The sequence below is a fragment of the Wyeomyia smithii genome, chromosome 3, assembly GCF_029784165.1.
Source record: "Wyeomyia smithii strain HCP4-BCI-WySm-NY-G18 chromosome 3, ASM2978416v1, whole genome shotgun sequence".
NCBI classification, from domain to species: domain Eukaryota; kingdom Metazoa; phylum Arthropoda; class Insecta; order Diptera; family Culicidae; genus Wyeomyia; species Wyeomyia smithii.
The window spans coordinates 167,865,807-167,892,272 of record NC_073696.1 but is presented as its reverse complement, the minus strand read 5'-3'; the positions used below and the strand labels follow the sequence as shown (position 1 = coordinate 167,892,272).

General features: G+C 36.5%; 1 protein-coding gene across 19 annotated transcripts in view; it reads right to left on the bottom strand.

The window, feature by feature from the left end:
* LOC129732121 (innexin shaking-B) overlaps positions 1 to 26,219 on the bottom strand; it is a 234,823-nt gene extending 208,604 nt beyond the window's left edge. For 5 of the 19 annotated variants that reach the window (XM_055692641.1, XM_055692655.1, XM_055692654.1 and 2 more), the window contains exon 1: positions 23,959 to 25,475. The gene's annotated coding sequence lies outside the window, so the exon portion shown is untranslated. Of the gene's footprint in view, positions 1 to 23,958; positions 25,476 to 26,125 lie in introns of those variants that run through there. The other 14 variants (XM_055692653.1, XM_055692650.1, XM_055692640.1 and 11 more) reach the window with 14 other exon arrangements.
* Between the last annotated feature and the right edge of the window lie 247 nt (positions 26,220 to 26,466).

Here is a 26,466-nt window from a genome sequence, read left to right as displayed (position 1 = left end):
CACTCGAATTCGGACAGTAGGTCATTTGGCATGCAAACTCTCGGAGAACTATTTACACTTACTGTACGATACACATGCGACAGCAATCTAGCGGGATTCATATCTGTATTGGTGTAAAACAAAAACGTTTGCCTGCATGCTTAAAAAACGATAACAGTACAAATCTCTGAAACTTAAGCATGAATATTTTAATTTAACTCTGAACATTTGTTGAAATGAGTGTTGTGGTTGGGTTATTGCTGCGCGGTGGCATTTTCTATGTAAACAAATTTTACGAACAGTGCCTGTGCCTAGTCTCTAGACAACGGCATTTTGACCAACGTGGTTGAACGGTTGTGATGAGGTTCGAGCAAACATTTATGACAAGGAATGAGTCTGCTAGTTAGGACGCAAAGTTTACTGCTGTAACAACCGATCTTGAATTGATAATTTTCTCTGATAAATGCTATATAAGATTTTTTACGCTAGTATATAGAACATGTGACTAACACGAGATATTTATTTATTCCTTTTCTCTACCCTATATGCATTGTGAGCTGGGCATGCGCTCTTCAAGAAGAGCAAATGTTTTTAAGAGATACTAACTAAATGAAATTTCGTGCTGTAGGTGTTCATCATAACGAAGTTTAATAAGAAAATGCAACTTACAAAAGCGTATTCGCGGCCAACGAGAGGAAAAACCTACATCCGAGTGAGCCAATAAAATTAATATCTGACAGTCGCGTTCGCAGTGATGAACAATGGCTGAACTGAGGTTTATGTAATCAATATCAGCAGAAGCAAAGCAACAAATTCCAAAAACGTGAAATTAAATTCAGGTGCAAATGCGTAATGGTGAATTTTCCACTCCAAAGCTAGTACAACTTTTTCAAATTATATATCGCACCTAAAAATTTCCTTATATTTAAACATTAAAAAAAACTTGAGCACAAATTTGTTGCATGCATCATTGAGATTTAGAACATGAATCAAATGATATGTCATGTGCCTGTAGCGTATCTTCAAATATAGCCTTTCGTACATGCCGAATAGTTCCAAGTGGCGTGTGGGGGCTGAAAGTCGCATTACCTGAATTGGTGTTTATTATTTATTTATTTATTTATTTTGTCAAACAAAGTAGACTACACGCATTTACAACTAACGCGTTCATGGAAAGAAATTGTCAGATGAGGTTCTAAATAATGCACTTCGTAACTAGCTTACTACCAATCGTAATTGTTTATTAATACCGACGCAATACAGTACTTCATTGAAGCGTGATGCGTTTGAAAACTGCAACTCAGTATTTTTCGACTGTGGTACCATCGAATACTAGGCGTTCCTCTATTAAGGTGTACACGATGGAGAAGCGTTATGATTTACTACGTTCAAACAATTTAGGTGTACAAAAATCGAATAGCAGAAGATATTCGTTTACGCATTTGTATTTCTAGTAACTAGTAACAATAAAAAGAATAAGATAACAAGATTAATCGCACGTATCTAATTCAAACTTGTACTTTGACTTCATGTCGTAATAGTTCCAAGAACAAAGAAAATGGCTATAGCTTCTAAAACCAATTCTTTTTTTCCCCCCCGAAAAATACAACATTGACGGTGATCAATGTGAAAAGTCCTACTTGATTCAAAATTTCAACTCACTATATTTGTTCCACTGAGAAATTTCAACTAAACTTTTAATTAAGGTGCTCAAACTTCAAACCAGAATTGAATCGAATTATAAGAACTTACCAATCATTGAGATAATCAGTTAAATTTTATCAGAAGCCTTAGATATGTACTCGTTAAGAGCGATTCTCTTGTTCAATAATTCAAAAGAAATATTCGAAAAAAATCAAGTAATATTACGCTCGCTGTGTTAATGTTATATACTAGTTTTACCAATTTTTTAAAAAAATATATTATGTTTTCTTCAAATTTTAACACAGTATGTCAAATACAATATTTACAAACTAATTATCAAAATCATAGTAAGGTTTTGAAATAATGTACCATATATTTGACCATTAATTACAGCTACGTGCATCAAATAAAATATGACCGATTTCCATTCATGTATACTGTTAAAAAAAGTGTGCGTAATGACGAGCATCATAGTTTGTTTATAACGTGCTGTGATATTTTCGAATTTTTACGTGTGAAATTGTGTGTGCACATAGAATATTTAGTGTCTAAAGTGTACTATAGAAAGATCTTCATCAGGATAAGTATAAGTGCAGTAATAGCTGCTGCTTATTTTGAATAAATTTTGCAATTTTATTTGCTTTCCGGCTGGCCTGCCGTCGGCATTGTTTTTTTCTTTTTCAATTGTCTCTGCCGGTAGTGTTGTGTCGCCGTACAGCATCCACTGTGTAGGTAAAATGGAATGTGCAAAGTGTAGTCAAACGGTTGTGATCAACGATGTCGTTTACTGTTGTAACTGCAAACAGAGATTTCACTCTCGCTGTGTAGGCATCGGTAATGCGGCTATTAAGTTGATCAATGCGAATGACAATCTTCTGTTCAAGTGTGATAATTGTCTATCGGTTCAGTGTTGTGATGAGCAGAATGTATCGGTTTTGGATTTCAAAGTAATAAGAGACGAGATTAACAAAATTTCTGCCTCTTTAACAGATTTGCAAAACAACATTGCTGCTTAGATAGACAACGCGTTCAAGATCGGGATGGAAGAAATGAGATTAAATGTAAATGGTACTCTAAAGGAAAGAGTTGCCGAATTTGAAAAATTAATGCATGAAAAAATGAATAATATGACTCTGTAATTTTTTGAAAATAAACGTGATAGGGATTTAGTTGCGATGAATAGTGTGATATCTGAACCGGCTGATCTCAGCCGTGATTCAGCTAGAAAGGATAAAAAACGAAAGTTAACTGAAGATGAAAAACAAAGTTTTAGCGATGAACCGATGACTTATGCAAACGTTTTGAGCGGTAGTAAGAAACGTAAGGCTTATCCGGTCATCGTGATTAAACCAAAAGAGTCCACCCAAAGTAGCAAAGCTACGCGGAAGTTTTTAGAATCAAAATTAAATCCTAATACACACAAGATTAGTAACTTTAAAACCGGGAAAGACGGCTCTGTTATTGTTGAGTGTGCAACAAAAAAAAATGTGGAGGTTGTGAAAAATGGCATTGAAGGTAATCTGGGTGAAAGCTATACAGCTGTTGTTCCCACACCTCCGGTGCCAAGATTAAAAGTGTTGGGCATGAGCGATCAATATTCCTCAGATGTCTTCATTGACTTTTTGAAAAGTCAGAATGAAGACATTGCAATTGGAGATGTCAAAGTCTTGCGTACGTATGAAAATCCACGTTTCACGTATAACAAGTACAACGTTGTGATAGAAGTCGATAAAAAGACTTATGACTGTTTATTATCCGCGAAAAAAGTAAATGTTGGGTGGGATCGGTGCCCTATAGTTCCAGCGATAAATGTCCTTAGATGCTTCAAATGTGGAGAATTCGGCCACAAGAGTACAGATTGCAAAAACCATGAAACGTGCTCTTTGTGTAGTGAGCATCATAGAACTTCGGAATGCACATCCACTGTATTGAAATGCGTTAATTGTTCTAAATACAATAAAGATCGTAAAATGAATCTGGACGTTAACCATGCGGCATCTAGTTCAGAGTGCCTAGTTTATAAAAAATTGTATGATCAATAAAAAGGCAGCCTGCATTTCAATAAATAGCAATCAGGTTCCAGGAATGTGTGTACAACTACGTAGCTTTACGTCAGATTGTAGAGTTGAATCGTCCATTTTTAGTTTTTTTGTCAGAAACACACATAGTATATATCGATGCATTTGATCAATATTCTATTCCGGGATACAATATTGCTGCCTGTTTGTCACATTCTAGGCATACTGGAGGGGTTGCTATTTATGTCAAAAAATCAGTACAATTCAATGTTTGTTTCAATGAAGCAATTGAAGGAAATTGGTTTTTGGGCATAACAGTGGACCGAGGCATGAAGGTTGGTAATTATGGTGTAGTTTATCATTCCCCTAGTTCTAGTGATCAGCGATTTTTGCAAATACTAGAAAACTGGTTTGAGTTATTTGTGGATAGCCGCAAATTTAACGTGATTGCTGGTGACTTTAACATAAACTGACGTGATAGCTTTAATTCGAGCCATTTGAAGAGATTAATAGAGTTTTGCAATTTAAAACAAGTTGTTACTGAATATACGCGTATTTCTAGACACAGTAAAACTTTAATTGATCATGTTTATACAAACTTTGGTTCTGTTCGCGCTGCAGTGAATTTTGAATTAAAAATAACCGATCATGAGACTCTTGTTATTACTGTAAATCAGAGTATAAACAGTGATGATAATTTAGTTAAACTAAAGTGTTGGAAAAATTACTCGAAACGAAAGGTTTCGGATCTTGTCGCGAGAAACGTGGATTTCCCATTATCGGGGTGCCTTGATCATAAAACCGATGTTCTCAATAACGTCTTAAAAACGTGTACTAATCAGTTAGTGGAACAAAAGCTTGTTGTTGTGAAGAACTCCAACAAGTGGTACACTTTGGATCTTTTACGTCTTAAACGTAAGAGAGATGGATGGTATAAAAAGTTTTTTAGAACAAATAGTAATGATCACTGGCGTAACTATACGATGGCGCGTAATATATATTCTCAAACTCTGATCAAAACACGGAGCGAATATATACAGAGGAAAATTGAACATCATAAAAATAACAGCAAAGAGTTATGGAAAATATTAAAGTCATTGTTGAAACCTGGCGTTTGCAAATCGCGGTCCATAACCTTTAATGGCACAGAAGAACGATCAGAACAAGCAATCGCTTCTAAGTTCAATACTTATTTTATCGATAGTGTTTCAGATATCAATCGATCTATTGAATTGGTGAATGAACCTGATGAAATGAAACAGCCAATTAATGTTAACTGTACTTTGACCGGTTTTCACCCTATTTCATACATAGAACTGAAAAACATTTGTTTTTCAATGCAAAAAACGGCTGGAATCGATAACGTTAATGCAAAAGTGATTCAAGATTGCTTTCATGTCATCGGACACGACCTCCTTGGCCTAATCAATGAATCGTTACAAACTGGGCACGTGCCACGAGTTTGGAAGGAATCTTTGGTGGTTCCTATTCAAAAGGTTGCTGGTACGAGTAAAGCCGAAGAGTTTCGTCCCATCAATATGTTGCACACATTAGAAAAAATTTTATAACTTGTTATCAAAGGCCAACTTTTAAATTATCTTAATATGAACAGTTTGTTAATACCAGAACAATCAGGCTATCGAGAAGGTCATTCTTGTGAAACTGCGTTGAATTTGGTGTTAGCAAAATGGAAAGAAAATATTGAGCGTAAAGAAACTATTGTTGCAGTGTTCTTGGATTTAAAACGCGCTTTCGAAACAATTTCTAGGCCCTTATTGTTACGAACAATAAAGCGCTTTGGTATTACAGGTACTGCATACAAGTGGTTTGAGAGCTACTTGTGTGACAGAACTCAACGGACTATTTTCAATGAATTTACATCTTTTCCTAGGGAAACATTCTTGGAGTACCTCAAGGAAGTGTATTAGGGCCCGTTTTATTCATAATGTACATTAATGACATGAGACAAGTTTTACGTTTCTGTGATATTAACCTTTTTGCTGATGATACTGTACTGTTCATTGCAGCTAAAGATCTCGATTTTGCTATTATTCGCTTGAATAAGGACTTGTGTTCGCTGAGTAGATGGTTGGAATTCAAACAACTAAAACTGAATATAAGTAAAACTAAATTTATGGTTATTTCGCGCAACCGTGTTACTGAAAATGTCTCTGTGGAAATTGACAGCGAGACACTTGAACGCGTACGTGAGATGAAATATCTTGGCGTGACTATTGATGACAAACTTAAGTTCAATATTCATATTGACAATGTCATCAAGAAAATTGCCAAAAAATATGGAATTCTCTGTCGTTTGAATAAAGAGTTAAGTACTTTTAGCAAGATTCATCTCTATAAATCAATCATCTCTCCCCACTTGGACTTTTGCTCTTCCATTTTATTTTTGGCAAATGAAACTCAAATATCGAGGTTACAGCGTTTGCAGAATAAAGTTATGCGGTTAATTTTGAGATGTAGTAGATTCACTTCCTCGGCCTTGATGTTGGATGCCTTGCAATGGTTATCTGTGAAGCAGCGAATTGTGTTCATGACGATGGTGTTCATTTTTAAAATAGTTAACGGATTGCTGCCTCGATATTTGTATGATCGAATTGTGAGAGGAAGTGATATTCATAGATACAATACTAGAAACGCGACAGAAATTCGAACACCAAATTTTATTTTTGGAGCTTCGCAGAACTCATTTTTTTAAAGGAATTAAAGTGTTCAATTCGATGCCTACACAGGTCAAACGTGCAGCAACGCTACTTGAGTTCAAGAGACAATGTATTTCACACGTCAAAGCTGTTTTTTAGGCAGCTAAACAGAAATGTTTTACAATTCACGCACTAAATTGACGAAGTTTTCATAACGGATGATTTTATGTGGACTTTTGCTGTAATAGCTTTTTAGTATTTATTTAAGCATTGTAAAAACTATTATGTTCGTTCCGATGATAATGATGAATTTTGTATTTAATGTAGTAGTAAAAAAAAAATAAATGAGAAGTCTACAAAGGTTTGAGAATCGCGCGCGTTACACAGATATAATTGACTACCTTTCTAAAATTAATATATGACATTTTGAAAAATAAAGGTTTTTTTTTATTTACATACATACAGATGTATTATGCTGATGTATGTTATGAAAATTGAGTTTTTGTGACACAATAAACTTTTAAGTAGTTCTGGTAGCCGGATTACTCGGGAAAATTATGACACTTTTGATTGTCTTTGGACGTTGAAATTCCTAGCTGTTCTAGGACTTTTTCGGGTTGGAAATTTTTCTAGACTTCCCTAGGTGGGGACATCCTCATGAGTCTCATGTTAAGTTCACGGTTTACCTGTGCTTTGCTTGCTGAGTTCGGCGGGAGTGGCCTTGTTGGGACTGTAGCAATTTAGCTGTGGGCTAGATTGGGTGTTGGCTTAATTCAGATGTGAATAATGTTCAATTGATTGAAAGAAGTAAAATAATCAGAACTTGGTAATCTTGGTCGTAGAACAGCTTAGAAATTTGTGTTTAAATTTTTTTTTTATTCAGTAATACTGCCGTTTAAGCATTGGAATATATGGAGGATTTTATATCTGTATTGACAAAACCAGTCCGTTTTTTTTTGCTTTCTGGTTTAATTGAAGTAATAACTAATTATCTAATAGATAAATCGTCTACCTCAAATCTTTGTAGGGGTAAGAGGCGGGACCATCATCATCATTAAAGTAGACAAGAGTCGAAGAATAGAGATCTTTTGGATAATCTCTGTTTCTTAGTATTCGTTATGAAGAAAAATCAGATTAAAATTAAGTAACGAACACTGCAAATCAACTAATATCATGTAAGTAGAAATAAAAGTCATGAAAGTATTTTTCAAACGCTACTACTTTCTAAGTCAAGCCCACAGTTAGTCTCGAGGCACGATGCTGGTCTAGCAAGCTAGCTGACGTAGGTTCGAATCCTGGCTCGACAGAGGCTGTTAATGTCAGCAGGATCGTAGCGCTAGCCCGGCAAGTTTCCTGTACAGTAAATAATTTGACCGCGAAGTCTGTGTACAATAAACAGAAAGTCGAGTTCTGAATCGGAGTGTAGCACCAAGGCTTCGCTTATACTACTTTCTAAATCACAGAACAAACTTCATAAATTTGCTGTTAGTGGAGAATCGATTGCCAACGAGAGCTTAATCCAAATTTTATTTTTGTCCTGCATCCAGTTTTGACCACGTTTTGTTTCTTTTAACAAAAAAGAAAAGGATTTTTATTACACCTCCATCAGTGCAGTAAATCGTATTTAGATATAAATATTATTTCAATGGCAAAATTCGATGAAACGATGATAAATTTTACCGAATTTTTGAACTTCTATTATTTATAAAATGTAACCAGAACCAATAAAAATCTTTAAATAAATCATAGAAAAAATGAACATTCTCCGTCTCCTTTCAAAAGAAACTTTTCTATAATTAATTATTTATGAAAAATAAATACATCTTTCGTAATCTGTCGGTCACGATTGTTCAATGTACACAAATGATAAAATAAAATAAAACTAATAACTGCTGTAAAAAAAATTTATATCTTGTTGAATAATTTATGGTTCTTGAAACTTATTTGCGATAGGTTGGATTAACTGGAACCATTTTGTTTAAATAAATAGAACCAAAATGTATGTACTGTCAAAAATTCTGTAACATCGATATAGATGATATTACAGTAAACGGTTGATGTCTACTCATGATGCCTGTGTAAAGCGTGCGCACACTTGATTGGTTCAATGTTCGCGGAAGTTCAACCTTGAAACTTTATTGTGCCGTGTCAAATAAATGTTGTATGAACAAAAAATAACCTAAATTAATCAACCTAGCGGTCAGACCCAGCCTTTCTCATCCAAACTTTGAATTGTTAAAATAGATTTATATGAACGCTTCAATCCAATGAATGTATATTCACTCTTTAGGTTCTAAAAATTTGATGTAATCTATAAATATAAAAATGCAGTCCGGTCTGTCTGTCTGATCAATATAGGCTCGAAAACTACCGAACCGATCGACGTGAAATTTTGTATGTAGGCGTTTTTGGTGCCGATAAAGGTTCCTATGATAGTTTGAGATCCCTCCCTCTTCTGTAAGGCAGGGGTCCCATACAAATGAAACATAAATTTCTGTACAACTCAAGAACAAACCAAGCAAATGGCATGTGGATGTTTTAAAGGGTAACAAATATGTCCATAATAGTTGGACGCCCCTCCCTTTTCTGGAATGGAGGGGTTCCATACAAATGAAACACAAATTTCTGCACATCTCGAGAACTAACCAGCTAAATGGAGCCAAATTTGGCAGGTGAATGTTTTTAGAGGTAACAAATATGTGCATAATGGTTTGACACCCCTCCCTTTTTTATAAGGGAGGGGTCTCATACAAATGAAACACAAATTTCGCACAGCTCGAAAAACCGATCAAGAAAATACAACCAAATTTGGTATTTGAATGTTTTTAGAGGTAACAAATATGTCCATAATGGTTCGACGCCCCTCCACACATGTTTCTGCACAAATTTCTGCACATCTCGCGAACTAATCAACTAAATGGAACCATATTTGCCAGGTGAATGTTTTTAGTGGTAGCAAATATGTTCCATAATAAACCTCAGGCAAAATTTTGGATTGTAAGATGGCAACTTCTGGTTTCTGGAAAACAAGCAAAAATGGCCGATTTCTACCCAATATAATAATACCCGGATCAAGAATGATACACAGGAGCTGAAATCGACCACAGATACCATTTTGAATTCTAAGATGGCGACTTCCTGTTTCGGAAAAACAGCGGCAAACGACCAAATACCACCCAATATGGGTATTTCCGGAATCGTAATGATCACTGGAGCCACAAATCGACTTCAGACAACATTTTGAATTGTAAGATGGTAAATTCCGGTTTCTGGAAAACAGCATGAAACGGACGATTCCCATTATATATGAGTATCTCCGGAACCAGGAAGATGCACAGAAGCTAAAAATTAATCACAGACACAATCAGAAGTCCACCCAGATGACATAAAGTAAACACATCGCAAGGAATCAATGAATATGGAACGTTTAAATAGGACGATTCCACATTTAAATTATGTTGAGGCCACATATATCGATCATAGCAGGTATAGTTTTGAATAGTCTTCAAATTTATTTCTTTCTATAACTTTTGAGCCACATATCAAATTGTTATGAAGTTTGTTATTTGTAGGTTTTAGAGATGACTCGTTCGTATGACAATAATTATTGGGGTGGGGAATTGTTATATGGAAAAAACGAAACTTAATAGCAGAATGCCAGAACCAAGTTTTTGTTGTTCTATTTGGAGTCCCAGGCAATCCTAAATCTATCAGAAGTCGATTGGTTTAGTCTCAGCCATCTCTGAGAAACATGAGTGAGATTAAACAGTCTTCAGAACACGTTTCTTTTCATAACTTTTGAACCACTAATTTAATCTTTGTGAAATTCAAAATTCAGGGGTATTTCAGGTAGCCCGTTCATTTGAAACCAATTTTGTTCAAATCGGTTGTGTAGTTTTTGAGATAATTATGTTTCATGATTTTTGCATTTTGATACATAACTCCTAAACTAAAAATCCGATTACAATAAAATTTAATAGGGTCTTATGGGACAACAAGACCTTTCATTTGCATTTCATGAAAATCAGTCCAGCCATCTCTGAGAAAATCGAGTAAGATTGGGAGAGCGTTACACACACACATACACACACACACACACACGCATACAGAAAATGCTCAGCTCGTCGAGCTGAGTCGAGTGCTATATGCCATTCGGCCCTTTGGAGCACTTTTATACTTTCGGTTTTACAAGTGATTGCTATACCTTTCTAGGAGAAATGCAAAAATATCTTGTCCACGTCGATCTTATCATTACCCCTTTCCCTCTACCGTGGAAAAGCGTGGACTTTTACGTACTCCCTACCCCTCTCTAAGTTGTCCACGTAGAATGTGGACGGCCCTTTGTGATAAGTTTTGTAAAAATAGTATTGATGATTACAAATATTTTAAGAGCCAAAACGGTTTGTTTGATCGGAGTGACATCTTCGGCAAAGTTGGAGATAAAAAGTTTGTCTTTACGAAAAAAATACGCACTCTGAACTTTTTTTTGAGAAAAAACAGTTAAAAAACAAAAAATAATTATTTAAAAAAGTTCGTTTCTTTTTTAAAAATATATATGACAGATGATTTGAAAATGCATGAAACGTCGAGATATGGATTAATGAGGGGCCAACGTCAATCGCTTTGGGCCATCCCACTCTAAAACAACTTATAGCCAGAACGTTTGGATTGATTGGCATAACGTCCCCAGCAAAGTTGTAGACAGTAATTTTATCCTCCCAGAAAAAATTCACATCATGACACAAAACAAAATTTCTCTCGCCAAAAAAACAAAAATAAAATTGTAAATTAAATATCTTAATCAATTTGTTTGTTCAGTGGCTTGCGTATTTTTATTCTCAGCCATCCCCCATCTCTTTTTAGAAATACATTTCACAATATTCGAAGGATAAATGAATTTTATATTGGATCTACCATTATTTATTTGGCATTCCGTCATAATGACATGGCCTGATTTACAAAGTTTCTCCAATTCACTCGGTTATTGGCTGCCACTCTCCAATCCCTGGGACACCGTGTTCTCTTTGCCAGATCTAGCTCCACCTGGTCTACTCATTTTGCCCGCTACGACCAGGGGTCTTCTTCCTACCGGATTCGAGGCAAACACCATCTTCGCACGGTAGTTGTCCGGCATTCTTGCAACATGCCCTGCCCAGCGTATCCGTCCAGCTTTAGCCACCTTCTGAATACTGGGTTCACCGTAGGGTTGCGCGAGCTCATGGTTCATTATTCGTCTCCATGTTCCGTTCTCCTGCACGCTGCCAAAGATCGTCCTTAGTACTCGTCGTTCGAAAATTCCGAGCACTTGCAGGTCCTCCTCGAGCATTGTCCACGATTCATGCCCGTAGAGAACAACCGGTCTTATGAGCGTTTTGTACAGGTTACACTTCGTACGGGGGCTCAGCCTTTTCGACCGCAATTGCTTGTGGAGCCCATAGTAGGCACGACTTCCGCTGATAATACGCCTCCGGATCTCTCGGCTGGTATCATTGTCCTCAGTAACCAGTGAGCCAAGATAGACAAACTCATCGACTACCTCGAACTCATCGTTGTCGATCGTAATGCTACTGCCTAGGTGTTGTCGGTCGGCTTCGGTCCCGCCATCTAACATATACTTCGTTTTAGACGTATTTATCTGCAACCCAATCCTCGCTGCTTCGCGTTTTAGTCTAGTGTACTGTTCGGCAGCCGCCGCAGTTGTTTTGCCGACAATGTCCATATCATTAGCAAAGCAAACGAATTGACTGGATTTGTTGAAAATCGTACCCCACGTGTTGATGTCCGCACGATTCATTACACCCTGTAGCGCAATGTTAAATAACGGGCAAGAGAGACCATCACCCTGTCGAAGACCCCTGCGGGATTCAAATGGACCCGACAATCCACCCGAAATCCGCACACAGCACTGCGTCCCATCTACCGTAGCTTTCATCAGTCTAATCAGCTTCCCTGGAAAGCCGTTTTCGTCCATGACCTTCCATAGCTCTGTTCAGTTGATAGTTGATATGCGGCTTTAAAGTCGATGAATAGGTGGTGCGTGGGGGTTCTGTATTCACGGCATTTCTGAAGGATCGACTGTATGGTAAAGATCTGGTCCATCGTAGACCGTCCTTCCACGAAGCTGGCTAAGCCGGCGAAGCCGGCCACAAATCTGCTGGCTAGGGGTGAGAGGCGGCGGAAAATGATTTGGGACAGCACTTTGTAGGCGACATTCAGGACGGTGATCGCACGATAGTTCCCTCAGTCCAATTTGTCGCCTTTTTTATAGATAGGGCAGATAACCCAATCCTTCCTCTTCTCTGGTAGCTGCTCTGTATCCCAAATTCTTGCAATCAGCCGGTGCAAACAGGTGGCCAGCTTCTCCGGGCCCATCTCAATAAGCTCACTCCGAGGCCATCCTTCCCAGCCGATTTATTGTTTTTCAGCTGCTTGATGGCATCCTTATCTTCGCCTATCGTTGGGGCTGGCACGTCTTCTACATTTGTCGCACCGGCGGGATCCCTTTTTCCGCCGCCATGGTCTCCTGCCTGGGCGCCATTCAGGTGTTCGTCGAAGTGCTGCTTCCATCTTTCGGTCATCTCACAATCGTCCGTCAGAATACTACCACCTTTATCCCAGCACATTTCGGCTCGCGGCACAAAGCCTCTGCGGAATGTGTGGAGTTTCTGGTAGAACTTCCGCGTTTCCTGAGAATGATGCAGCTGTTCCAGCTCTGCAAACTCTTCCTCTTCCAGGCGGTGCTTCTTCTCCCGGAAAATTTGGGTTCGCTGCATCTTCTTCTGTCGGTGTCTTTCCACATTCTGACGAGTGGCACTGCACATCTTAGCCGCCCACGCAGCATTCTCCTCATCTATCACCCTCCTACATTCGTCGTCGAACCACTCCTTCCATTGGGTTCGTCCCACATGCCCGATGACGTTCTCCGCTACGCTGTTGATGGTTGCTTTAATTGTGTTCCAACAGTCCTCGAGAGCACCTACCTCCAGCTGGTCCTCTTCTGGCAGCGCAGCTTCGAGCGAATGTGCGTAGTTTTCGGCGACGTCTTAACCATCACCAGGTAGTGGTCCCAGTCGACGTTAGGGCTTCTATAGGATCAATCAGAACGTGCAATCAATCAGAACGTGGTCGATTTGTGTTTCCGTCTGATTTGGTGACCTCCAGGTGTACTTGTATAGGAGGTTGTGCTGGAAGCAGGTACTACGAACGGCCATGTTCTTGGAGGCGGCAAAGTCGATAAGTCTTAGGTCCATCTCGTTGGTCCGCTGGTGCGCGCTGAACCCTTCAATCACCGGTTTGTATTCCTCCTCCTGGCCGACCTGAGCGTGGAAATCCCCGATGACGATCTTTATATCATGTTTTGGGCAGTGGTCGTACTCACGCTCCAACTGCGTGTAAAATTCATCCTTGTCGTCTTCGGTACTTCCGAGGTGAGGGCTGTGCACGTTTACGATGCTCATGTTGAAGACCCGGCCCTTGATTCTCAACCTGCACATTCGAGGGCTGATTGGCCACCAGCCGCATCTCGCCTTTCCGCATCTCGCCCATCACTATAAAAGCTGTTCCTAGCTCATGCGTGTTGCCACTCAGGTAGATGGCATGACCATCCCTGAACTTACATACCATTGAGCCCTTCCAGCACACCTCCTGCAGCGCTACGACGTCGTCCAACGTTTGCGTGTAATATCCGATGTTGTCGATCTTATATGCAACCGAAAGCTACTGCGTTCCCCCAGAATGATACCGAGCGGATTTTTGATTAGTGCCTCAGATTTTGAAAAATTGATCAAACAGTGTTTCTTATATAAGACATTTAACTTTCAACCCATTCCCCGCGGGTGATGCCATATGGCATCTCCTGACATATAGACTTTGACTTTAAGGGGCCGTTCAATAATTGTGTAAGCATATTTTTCCACTTTTTGCCAGCATCGTCGACCAAAGAGCGATTCATATTGTTGCAGCGGCTCTTGTCCCTGATTAATATGCTGATGTTCTGTATTGAAGAGAAACGTGAAAGCTCGAAACACACACATAAATGATGACATAAAAAAAAACAAAAATTAATCCACCTAGCGGTCAGACCAAGCCTTTCTCAATCGTACTTATCATTTGTTAAAATAGATTTACACGACACACTTTATTTCAGAAAAAAATCCCCCTTGCTGGATTTATTTATCACTCTAAAATAACAAATCATTGGTAGCAGTGAAACCATACCGAAAATTTAAAACATAATCTTCAAATATAAATGAACATACATTAACACATGCGAATAACAAGAAATAAATATGTTTCGAATATATGACGCGAATTTTTTTTTTTATCGTGGTATAATCGAAACGTCACTGTACTCATATATAGATTGGACTCAATTATATGTAGACTCGATACATCATTCGTTAAAATATAATTTTTGATTCGATTGTTTATAGTAAGATTTTTTTTATATATCGAATATGAATTGCTTTTCCCAACTTTTGAACCACGTGTACAACCATAATAATTCGTCAGTCAACCCATAACTAGCCCGTTCATCTGAAATCAGTATTGTTCAAATCGGTTGTGTAGTTTCTGAGATAATGAATTTTCGTGATTTTCACATTTTGATTCATTACAGACGAAGTTAAAGTCCGATTACTGTTAAATTTAATAGAGTATTATGAGGAAACTAGACCTTTCATTTGTCACTAATTTCGTGGAAATCGGTTCAACATTCTTTGAGAATGTGAGTGAGATTGACTAGTCTTCGGAATATTTTTTTCTTTTCATAGCTGGATTTCACATTTTTAAACACAACAGGCAAAGTAATAGTCCGGTTGCAGAAAATAGGGTCTCATGGGGCAACTGGACCTTCCATATGATACTGATTTTATGAAAATTGGTTCAGCCATCTCTGAGAAATATGAGTAAGATCTAATAGTCTCCAGAACACATTTCTTTCCATAACTTTTAAACCACATGTCCAATTTTTAAAAAATTCGAATGGTTCAATGGTTTTGAAGACAGCATGTTCATTTGATACTTGTTTTGTTCCAATCGGTTTGAGTTTCTGACATGATGAAGTTTCGTGATTTTCACATTTCGTTACATAAAAGATAACGTTACAGTTCGATTATAATAAAATTAAGTAGGGTATTATGAGACAACTGGACCTTTTATTTGCAACTTATTTCGTAAAAATCGGTCCAGCCATCTCTGAGAAAAGTGGGTGGGTTCAAGCAGTCTCATGATAATGTGTCTTTTCATAGCCTGATTTCACATTATTCTACATAACGAACAAAGTTAACGTCTAATTACAAAAAAATTCAATAGGGTCTTATGGGGCAACTAGACCTTCCATATGACACTTATTTTGTGAAAATCGGTCTTGCCATCTTTGAGAAAAGTGAGTGAGATTAAACAGTCTTCGTAACACGTTTCTTTGCATAACTTTTGAACTACACGTCCAAACACTGAAAAGTTAATTTACAAATGGTTCAAAAAACAAGCCCCTTCATTTGATACCAACTTTGTTCAAATCGGTTGTGTAGTTACTGAGATATTGAAGTTTTGTGATTTTCACATTTTGATACATAACCTCGAAACTCAAAATCCGATTACGATAAAGTTCAATAGGGTTCTATGGGGCAACTGGAGCTTTAATTTGCAATTAGTTTCATGAAAATCGGTCCAACCATCTCTGAGAAAATCAAGTGAGATTGGGGGACCGTTACATACACACACACACACACACCAACACACACACACACACAGACACACACACACTCACACACAAAACACACACCTTCAAAATATACCGTACTGCATCAAATTTTAAACACTTAAGCTATGATGTAACTTTTTGCACTAAAAAATCAACGAAAAATGAACTTTCTCATCGATCTCAAAGGTTTAGCATGTTGGTTATTTTATTGTTGTTGCAATTAAGTGCTATTTATATAAATTTTAACACGATTTGTACATGAAAACAAGGAATCGGTTTTGATTCAAACTCCGAACACTTCAATGTAATCGCCAAGAGATAGATAGGCAAACCGTCTGAAAACTGACTGTCACTTTTTCCAACGCCTGCTTATTCCCCGAAAGTGGCCCTATAGTAAAGAGCTATACATCACTGGGTGAAAAACATACCTAGCAACGAAATGGTATATGATAATCATTCTTTCTATTACACAAGCCATAATAAATCGATTTTTATTGTAAAGTGTTCGAAGTTTGAGACTGTTCGAAGTTTGGATCAAAACGGTATATTAAATTGTACGTTGAACCCAGATTCGCGAAGAATAAGAAACTTTTACAGCTTTCGGGAGTCAAGTATTGTTGCAAAATCTGACCCCACAGCATGCAAATGTACCACAATTAGCGATGCAGATATTTTGAAAAGCTTTACCAAAGATGTAGGTTAAAATACATTATGTTTATTGAATATTGCTTTCTAATTCAAAACTCAGTACAAACAGGGCATCAATGTTATTCCACTTCTCATTATCGCAGCAAGTTTTATAAAGTCCTTGTTTCGAATTTAACCAAACATTTATGAATTATATAAATTTCAATAAAATATGATTCAAGCAACATTTAAATAATAACAAAGCATTTGATGTACAGTAAGGTCGCTTTTTACGCGGGTTGCTTTCCTCCATTACTCAAAAACGGTATCGACCTCATTTCAATCACGTTTTTCCGTTTTAGGCCACGAGTGATCATATATCAGTTTTCAAAAAAATTCACAATTTTTGGCGTAAATCCTCAAAATTTAAATTATTGAATTTTGGTCTCTAGATTGGCCACTATCATATTCAAACGAGGTTTTAACGTTTTAGGACGGTTTTCTTTGTTATATTTGCAACTCAAAAAAGTCGTTTTTACGCGGGCCCATACAAATTTGGAACGCATCCCCCGCGTAAAAAACGACCTTAATGTATTCCTGTATAGCTCTAAACTATAATTTCTTGAGAGCAGAATTGTGGAAGTTTGCTGCAATTTATATAAAAATTGATGCTGATTCATAATTCTGAGTCTTTCTGAAATCCAAACCATTGTGGTATTCAAACCTGGCATAATAAATATATAGTTAAACACTAAAAAAGTAGGCTGCGAAGTGTATAATAAGCAGAAGTCCGAGCACCGAATCGGAATGTAGCACTATGGCTTTACTTTGGATTTCAAACATATTCATGGTTTGGTACACAAGGAAAGTATTAAATCATTGATTATTCTGGAATTGAATTTTGGAAGCTCTACGACAATCTAAATTAAGGTTTGCAATATTCCCGGGAAACAGAAATGAAAAATCTCATTTCCCGGGAATTTTCGGAAACCGGGCATGAAAAAAAGCCTAAGCAAACATGAGATTAATAATATACTTTATTACTTAAGTTTATTGCTATACTTTAACACTATAACAAAAATACGCTCAAAACTATAATTGCTAACTGCAGAGCCTCTTCGCTTATTTTTTATCAACGATATTTGCTATGCCATTACACAATGTGAATTTAAGGGGGGACCCTACTCTAGAAGGTCGAAAAATCATGAATTTTCATATTTTTTTTTGGCTGTCTAGAGTAAAGTGAAGTGTTTGGCTATTTTGGTTATTGATTAAGGTATATTTGAAGATGTATTTTCCATGTCGTGAATGTAAATATAGTGAGTATTACACTGCTGGCAGCTGGGAGCGTGGATGCTCTCTCTAAATCAGTACCTAACTGGTGGTAAGTTTTTCTCAGCTTCTAGTAGACCGATCGGGCTGAAATTTTTTTTCAGTATACAGAAACATATTATCTATTTTGTTAGGTAGCCGTTTTTGAAAATTTCAAAAATTGCCAAAATGGCGGTCATTTTAGTAAAAAAAATGTTTTTTTCATGAAAAATCACTATTTGAAAAAATCATATAACATTGAAAAACTCAGATATCAAAAAACGGCTACGTAACAAGTTAGATAATCCATTTTTACATGTTAAAAAAAATTCAGCAAAATCGGTCCAGTAGATGCTGAGAAAAATTTACCACCAGTTGAAAAAACATGGTTTCGACAAAAACACTGCCAATAGCGTAATACTCACTATATTTGCACCCACGGTACACAAAATACATCTTCAAATATACCTTAATCCATAGCCGAAATGCCCGAACACCTCACCTTTCTCTAAACATCCGAAAAAATACCACGAAAATTCATTATTTTTCAACTTTTCAGAGTAGGGTCCCCCCTTAAAGAAAAAATAAACTGCATTGCAAAAACAATAGTTCAAAGCTATCTGTAGTTGGTATCACCATTGATTGGAGAGTAGGATTCCGTGTAAGGATTTAGGTTGATTAATTGGAACACTATTTCGCAATTCGGTGGTTCTCTTTGAAATACCGAGACAAACCGGAATGAAATAATAGAATGCAAAGAACGACATTAGACAAAGTTTCGTTTACTGAATAAGACAGCAAATGTTCATGACAAATAATTGAAGCAAATAATTTGATATTACACGACAAATGAATATCGACGACGCACAGTGGTCTGGAACTGCATATAGTCGGAAAAAATCAATTTTTCAACTTAATTCATCGAGCAAGCCCTCTTCGCGAATCATTTCTGCAGGGTTTAAGCTAGTAAACATTCACCAGAATGCTCGGATTATTAATGTTGTCATACATTTAACTTAGTTGAGAGAATAGGTTTCTTGTGGACTCATGACTTCTCTATTTTCATGTTGTTTACCCAAGTGATTTATTACGGAATGCAGAAGTAGTAATGAATGTTACAGTAGTGACTAATTTATTATATGGTCTTACTCTAACATTCTAACAAGTTCAGATATCCCTTTTGGAGTTGTTTCATGGAAATAAGTCCTCCACAAAATAAGTATAATAAAATACTTGGCACTCCCACTTTATGTAGAGTTTTGAATGGTATCCCCGCCGCAAATACCCGCGCTCATTCAAAAACTAAAATGTTCTTTCGTGCTCATAGAGACATGCACAAAAAAGTTTTCTGGGCGATTTTCGCCTAAACGTTCACAATATCAAAAACAATAGCGAGCGTGCGACGCGTAAGCGTCCATTTTTTAGCAAGCAATGTTAACTTAGAGCGCAACACATAAAATTCAAATTCGATCTACCTAAATATTAGAAGCCGTTACGCATACCTCAATTTTGTTTGATATATCTGGATCGTGAAATTCGAGATTTTTCGGAATTTTGCCTCATCGACATGCTTTAAGTAGCTGTAAATCATGTTTTGCCTTTCCTAGAAAGGTGTAGCAATCACTGGAAAAACCAAAGGTATAAAAGTGGTCTCCTTTCGACGAATTGAGCATTTTCTGTATGTATGTTTGTCTGTATGTGTGTATGCGTGTATGTATGTGTGTATGTGTGTATGTATGTGTGTATGTGTGTATGTGTGTATGTGTGTGTGTATCTGTGCATGTATGTGTGTATGTGTGTATGTATGTGTGTATCTGTGTATGTATGTGTGTATGTGTGTATGTGTGTATGTGTGTATGTGTGTATGTATGTGTGTATGTGTGTATATATGTGTGTATGTATGTGTAAATGTATGTATGTATGTGTGTATGTGTATGTATGTGTGTATGTGTGTATGTATGTGTGTATGTATATGTGTATGGTTGTATGTATGTATATGTGTATGGTTGTATGTATGTGTGTAGGTGTGTATGTGTTTTTGCGTGTGTGTGTGTGTGTGTGTATGTGCAACTTGTTTTTCTCACTCACTTTTCTCAGAGATGGCAGGACCGATTTTCATAAAATTAATTGCAAATGAAAGGTCTAGTTGCACCATAGGTTGCTATTGAATTACATTGTAATCGGATTTTGAGTTTGGAGGTTATGTATCAAAATGTAAAAATTACGAAACATCAATATCTCAGAAACCACATAACCGATTTCAATGCAACTGGTTTAAATGATCGGGCTGTCTCCAAAACCCTTAACTTTTAAATTTCGTAATGATTGAACATATGGTTCAAAAGTTAGGTAATTAAAAGGTAGAAAAGTGATCCGAATGGCCGAATGTCATATTTTACTCGACTCAGTTCGACGAATCGAGCATTTTCTGCATGTATACATGTATAGGTGTATATGTGTGTGGGTGTGTACGTGTGTATGTGCACCTTTTTTTCGCACTCACTTTTCTCAGAGATGGTCTGACCGATTCTTCCTATCTTGGTGTCAAATAAAGGGTCTATTTGCCGCTTAGGTTGCTATTAAATTTCATTGTTATCAAACTTTTAGTTTTGGCGATGCGTCAAAATGTGAAAATCGCTCTTATATCTCATAAACATAGTTGAATTCAAATTAATGGGCTTTTAAACCCTTAAACAATGAATTTCATTATGTTCAAACATGTGGTTTGAAAGTTTTAGAAAGAAACGTAACCCGAAGACTGTTTAAAACTATAGCTACGATCAAAATATGTGGCTTCAACATCATTTGAATTTGATATTGTACTGTTTCAATGTTTGCCGCCTTGCTATGGATTGAAGTTGAAATTAAAAGTCATTTCTATCTATTTACTTTTTCTTTAGCACAAATATTACGTCAAATATCACATACTATACCTAAATTATTACTTTATATATAACATCAATATTCTAGTACCCAAAGAGTGGATATACTTTCATCGTATTGTATTTGACAATTTAAGGATGTTTTCCAGAAACCGGAAGCTGCAAAATCGGGTTTCAAAGTGAAATATGAAGTTTACTCCCTGCTTGCGAGCCCGGGATAATTTTCCTGAAAAACATTGGTCAATGTTTGTCCCTTTAAGGTTGTTTTTCAGAAATCGGAAGCTACTATGTATCTAGAAATTTGAAATGGCGTCCTAAGTTGATTTCTGGCCTCTGGGTGTAACGCTCCCGCAATACTCATATTGGATGATATTTGGTCATCTTAAGTTGTTTTCCAGAAACTAAAAGTCGGCATATTCGCCATCGAAATACCCGGTTTAGGCAAAATTTGGCCATTTTAGGATGTATTCCGGCAACCAGAAGTAGTCATCTGGATTTTTCGCGTGATATATTTGAAACATATTTATTTCATGGTATTTGCATATGTATGTTTTAATGTATGCTAACTGCTCATATGTGTGTGAATGTTAGGTTTTGAATGTTCGGTATAGTTTTGCTGTCGGCTATCAAAAATTCCTTATTTAGAGTGAAAAATGAAACCAGCAGAATTTTCAAGGAGTATTTTTTCTCTTAAATCGTGTAAATCTATTTTAACATATAATAAGTTTGAATGAGAAAGGCTGGGTCAAAAAGATTAGTTGTTAAATTTCTCATCCAAGGAAGAGTTTCTCAAAATACTATTCTCTACAAACTTCCCTTAGACATCCTTCTATTTTGCTTCCTTGAGAAGCTAGCGACAGCGCCGCCCTAGCGGTGAAATTTTGAGCTACATAGTCATTGCAAAAAGTTGGCCAATAGTTTCAGGATCAATATTCGAAAAGACATCGCTCATCTAGGAGGTAACCCTTAGTAGTTATTAATTTCGCCCTGATTTCATTCCTTTCCGACCACTATGCGACGTCAGCTTCGCGTTTTGATAGGGTATTTAGTGTTATTGCATTGCATAAAAAACTGTAGTAAATCTTGCGAAATTTTTCGAAGGACTCAAAAATCCCGGGAATCAATAATTCTGTTCCCAGGATTCGAGAATCCCGAGGAAAGGTATTTCTCGGGAAATCGTTCCCGGAATTTTAAACCCTACTAAATCAACGATTTAAAAATACAAAGCAATTAGAAACAAACAACATAATAAATAACTTTTGTGAAAAATACACGTGGATTTTCAATTCAACTCAGCAAAATGCGCAAATTCTGTAATCCACGTAAAACAATTGCGTAATAAATAGCGTAATAGGCGACTTTAGTGCTCCCATAAAATCTAGTATTAAGTAAAAGCGTAATCTTAAATCTACAAATATAAAATATATTGTTTTACTAAGCATATCCAAACTGTATTTATGTATAATTATTAAATAAGCTTTAAAAAATTTAAAAGTTATGCATGAATATAGTTTTTACATATTAGTGGAGATAATGTGATTAATAAGCAACGATCGGAAACAAATAATTTTGTAATTATTATGTGTGTTATACTGCCGTTCCAATCATAGTAGTTCTATGTTCTACACAAACCTTATGCACGCTGGGACAACTATGCTTGGAACGGCAGTATATGTGTCAACTTTGAATTGCAGAAAGTTTGGTACCGTGGGGTGAAATTGATCACCTGGAAATTCGTGATAGGAAATACTAATCAAAAGATACTGATCTTACAAAACTAGGCAATGCTAACGAGTCCTAAAATGCAACTTTTGAAAGATTCACATATCTGTCAAAGTTAACTCTTGCATGCCCGGTGCAACTTAACATATTTTCGAAAAATTCTTTTAATTCAGTCAGAACTCAATCAAATTTGATCGAACAAGTTTCTAAATAACAAAAAAAAGTATTAAATTTACTTGAAGTAATCTCAATTAGGGGTTAATTACGTTAAATTTGGAGGAGTGATAGTTTGATAAAAGCTCAAAAAATATAATTTTCAACAATGATTTTTCCATACCATCAAAGTAATACTGATGAATTCACAGGAAACCTCAAAGATTTCAATTACAGAGCTAGCTTTTGAGATTTTGCAACAAACCGATTTGACCGATCTAACAATGTTCAAATGAGAGCAAATTCAGCAAACTGCAGTTCGTGAACCAAAATGAATAAACTTTAACCTGAAATATCGTTATTTTCGTTTCCACACTACCTGTGATTGATATTTTTCAGTCCAGAAATCATCATTTATCATAAACATAAAGAAAAAAAAGCACATTTTCAATAAAATGTATGGATTTCAGGGGTGATCAATTTCACCCCGATTTATCTCATATTACCTCATAGAATCCTCGAATTCATTTCATGAAGTAGACGACAGAAATTTCACCAATAGCCAAAGAGCACATGCTAGTACTTGTTTTAAATATATACTTTTCTGGGAAAAATGTACATGAAGCTAGTTAATTGGAAAATATTATAAAAACTGTACAATTTCACCCCGTTCCATGGTACACTGCATTCTTGATAAGTAGGTACACAATCGAAGAACTCGTTGACAATACAAACGAGTTTATGTAGCATCATAATTTGTTGAAAAGAAGGCTGTGCAACTATGCATGCATTGAATCAGAACGATGCCTTCAATAAAAGTTAGGAATAACTGTCATCTTCATCCGCTACCTGCCATTGTGTATAATTTTCACCTTTATTTTCTGTGTTATTGGGACATCGCCAAATAATGCTTATGAACTTTATCCCATTCGTACAGAACAAAGACATTGTTGGCTTATGATAGAACTACTTCAGCTACTAATGCCAATAGCATATTTGGATTCACTAACACATGCAGATATTCTCGAAAGAAACATATAAAAATTATCTAGAGATTTGCTATCTACGATTATACAAGACATACACACGGTTTTGCCATAACATAATCCTGTTTGCTTTGTAGAAAAATGTTATGCAATCACATAGCTATCATATAGCTGTGTTGATTCCAAATTATAACGAAAGCAATGCAGTGCTTACGAAAATGGTTTAGCTAAATTCTTGAACATGTTAAGTAAGCCGAGCAAGTAAATGATACTTACCTATTGGCTGCCAACATCAACACTCTGGTTATTTATAACATTCAAATGCCTCCATCTACGTATTATGTTCCCTTCATCCATGCGTTGCAACACCAAATTACATATACCCCACAGACGACCGCTTTTCCTCTTTTTATAGGCATTATCCATGATTAGCATTGCTACTCACAAAACTTATTTTAACTAGATAACTCACACATATTTTTTTATTTTTTGGTTTGTTTTACTTGTTTTTTCCTCAACACTCACTTTTCAATTCCAGGATAAATAAAAAAAATTGCGTTTACAAACGGATGTTTCCATTGTTGAAAAAGTGTGCCTATTAGTTTAGGCCATGATTACTAATGCTTTGCTTTTGCACACATCTTTACCAGCTCCTTAATGTTTACACACACACTCGACTAATTTTCATTTTCAGTTATCCTAGCTTATATCTCACTCACTAAGATGATCAATATTCAACTAGACGGAATAGTACATTCCAACGCAGAGTATACCATTGTGTCATCGTATATATCCCAGCATTTTCCTTGTACATATCCTTTATATTGAACGAAACAAAATCGATTGCGCTTTAATTATTAGAAGCAGACATTTATTTCTACGTTCGTTGGACACTTCAACATAATGACACTTTTTTATGAATGCAGTGAACAATAAATGAAAACATTAACGATATTTTTTTTGCTAAATTGCCGCTGATTGTGTACACCCTAGATGCAATGGTACCAGAGAGAATTGAAACTCGGCTCTTTTCCTTACTCTCTCAGCGCTAGCAAAATCAATATGGAAATACAGTTGTCAGAATCTCCAAAAAATTAAATTGACGGTACAATTGGCGTTCATTTGATGGCACACTATCACGTATAAGCCACATTATTCTTTTTTACACCTTTTTTTCTTCACCTCAATATGCGTTTCCTGAAACAAAATTTTAATCAAATCCAACATATTTTAACACTGGTTTATCCGCATTGACTATCTGCAAAGGCAGAATGTCATGAAGTATATGCCGCTGCACCACCAGGAAAACCTTCAATTTCTCCAGCACCTACAGTAAATCGATACTCTGGGATTGTGAAAACTTCAGACGTCTCTCTGTGGGTCACTGAGCAACTTCGATTGATACCATCGACATACTGCTCCACTGTTCGATTTTGGTTTACTATTGCATTTTGCTGAATTAGATCCTGCACATAACTAAGATGCATAAAAAAGGAGCTGTGAATATCGCGACGTCAAACATTCAACTAAATTGTTTTCCCTGTTTTCAAGAAATCAAAATTAGAATCATCCGGGTAAAATTCTTCACTATAACGAAACAATTATTAGATTTTTCCGAAACAAACTATGTCGTTGCTTCTGCTTGTACTACTGCTGATGCTTTTGGTGGAACTAGTGCTTCTGCTGCTGCCGAACATGCCGACATTTTCGTCTTCGTGTTTTGCTTTTCTTCTCGTTCGGGTTCACTTCTGTGCCGTTTTTGGAGCAGCCGTTTCGCGTTTTTTTTATTTCGGAAAAATCGAAAATTAGTGTTTCTCGTACTTTCAACAGATAGAGAGCAAAGATATCTATAGTTTCTATATAGATGTTTGCAAATGCGCGGGAACTTTTTTATTTTGCGGTATAATCCAAATTCAACCATGCTATTTTATATTTATTTTTCAGCATTCAACCGTAGGATACTGATTTCTGCTTCTAGGTGGAATAATGCAAACAATAGCATTATCGTTATATATCTCATTAAATAAATTGCAAAACTATTGTGAATCAAAGATGAATAAGACCATCATTGAAATCTGCTTTCGTTCGAATTCAGATAAATCTTGGCTTATGCTCCAAATAACAAATTGTGTCATTCTTGAATTTATGCAAATTTTGGGTCGATGTGTTAATGTCGCTTATATCTAGCGTTTATATTTTGATATTTTCATTATTTCGTGAGCTGGTAACAGATATGCGACCTGCATTTATTTGCGGTACAATCAATATGTCTATAAATCTGCTAAGTACATAATTTTATCTCTTGTACTTTTTTTATAAATGCGTGCGTGGTAAAGTAGGCTATCAAAACCATTGAAATCTTAGCATAATTATTTAAACTGTTGCAAAACTATTTCAACTTTTGAAAAATGAATTTATGAATAAAAAAATCCAGCACTAATACCGCAACTAAAAGTCAGCAAACACGTATTTTCGAATCTGTTGTGTGCTTTCCCTCTATAATATGCACATCAATCGACGGATTTTTATAACGCAAACTAAAGCTTTACATAAATCGGAGGTTCTTCTCGAGTACGAAGCAGGAATTAACTTGTCGTGAACGTTCGTGCTTCATCGTCATCATTGCATAGAGTCGGTCGTCATGCGCAATTGGAAATCCCTTCACGTCAAATAGAGCGCCACTGTGTACAACATAAGAAACAGTACTCGAAAAACGCACAAATAAGCCACGACTCTAAGTATTCTTACAAGTTGTATAGTTGAAAAATGTTTATTTGAGTACTA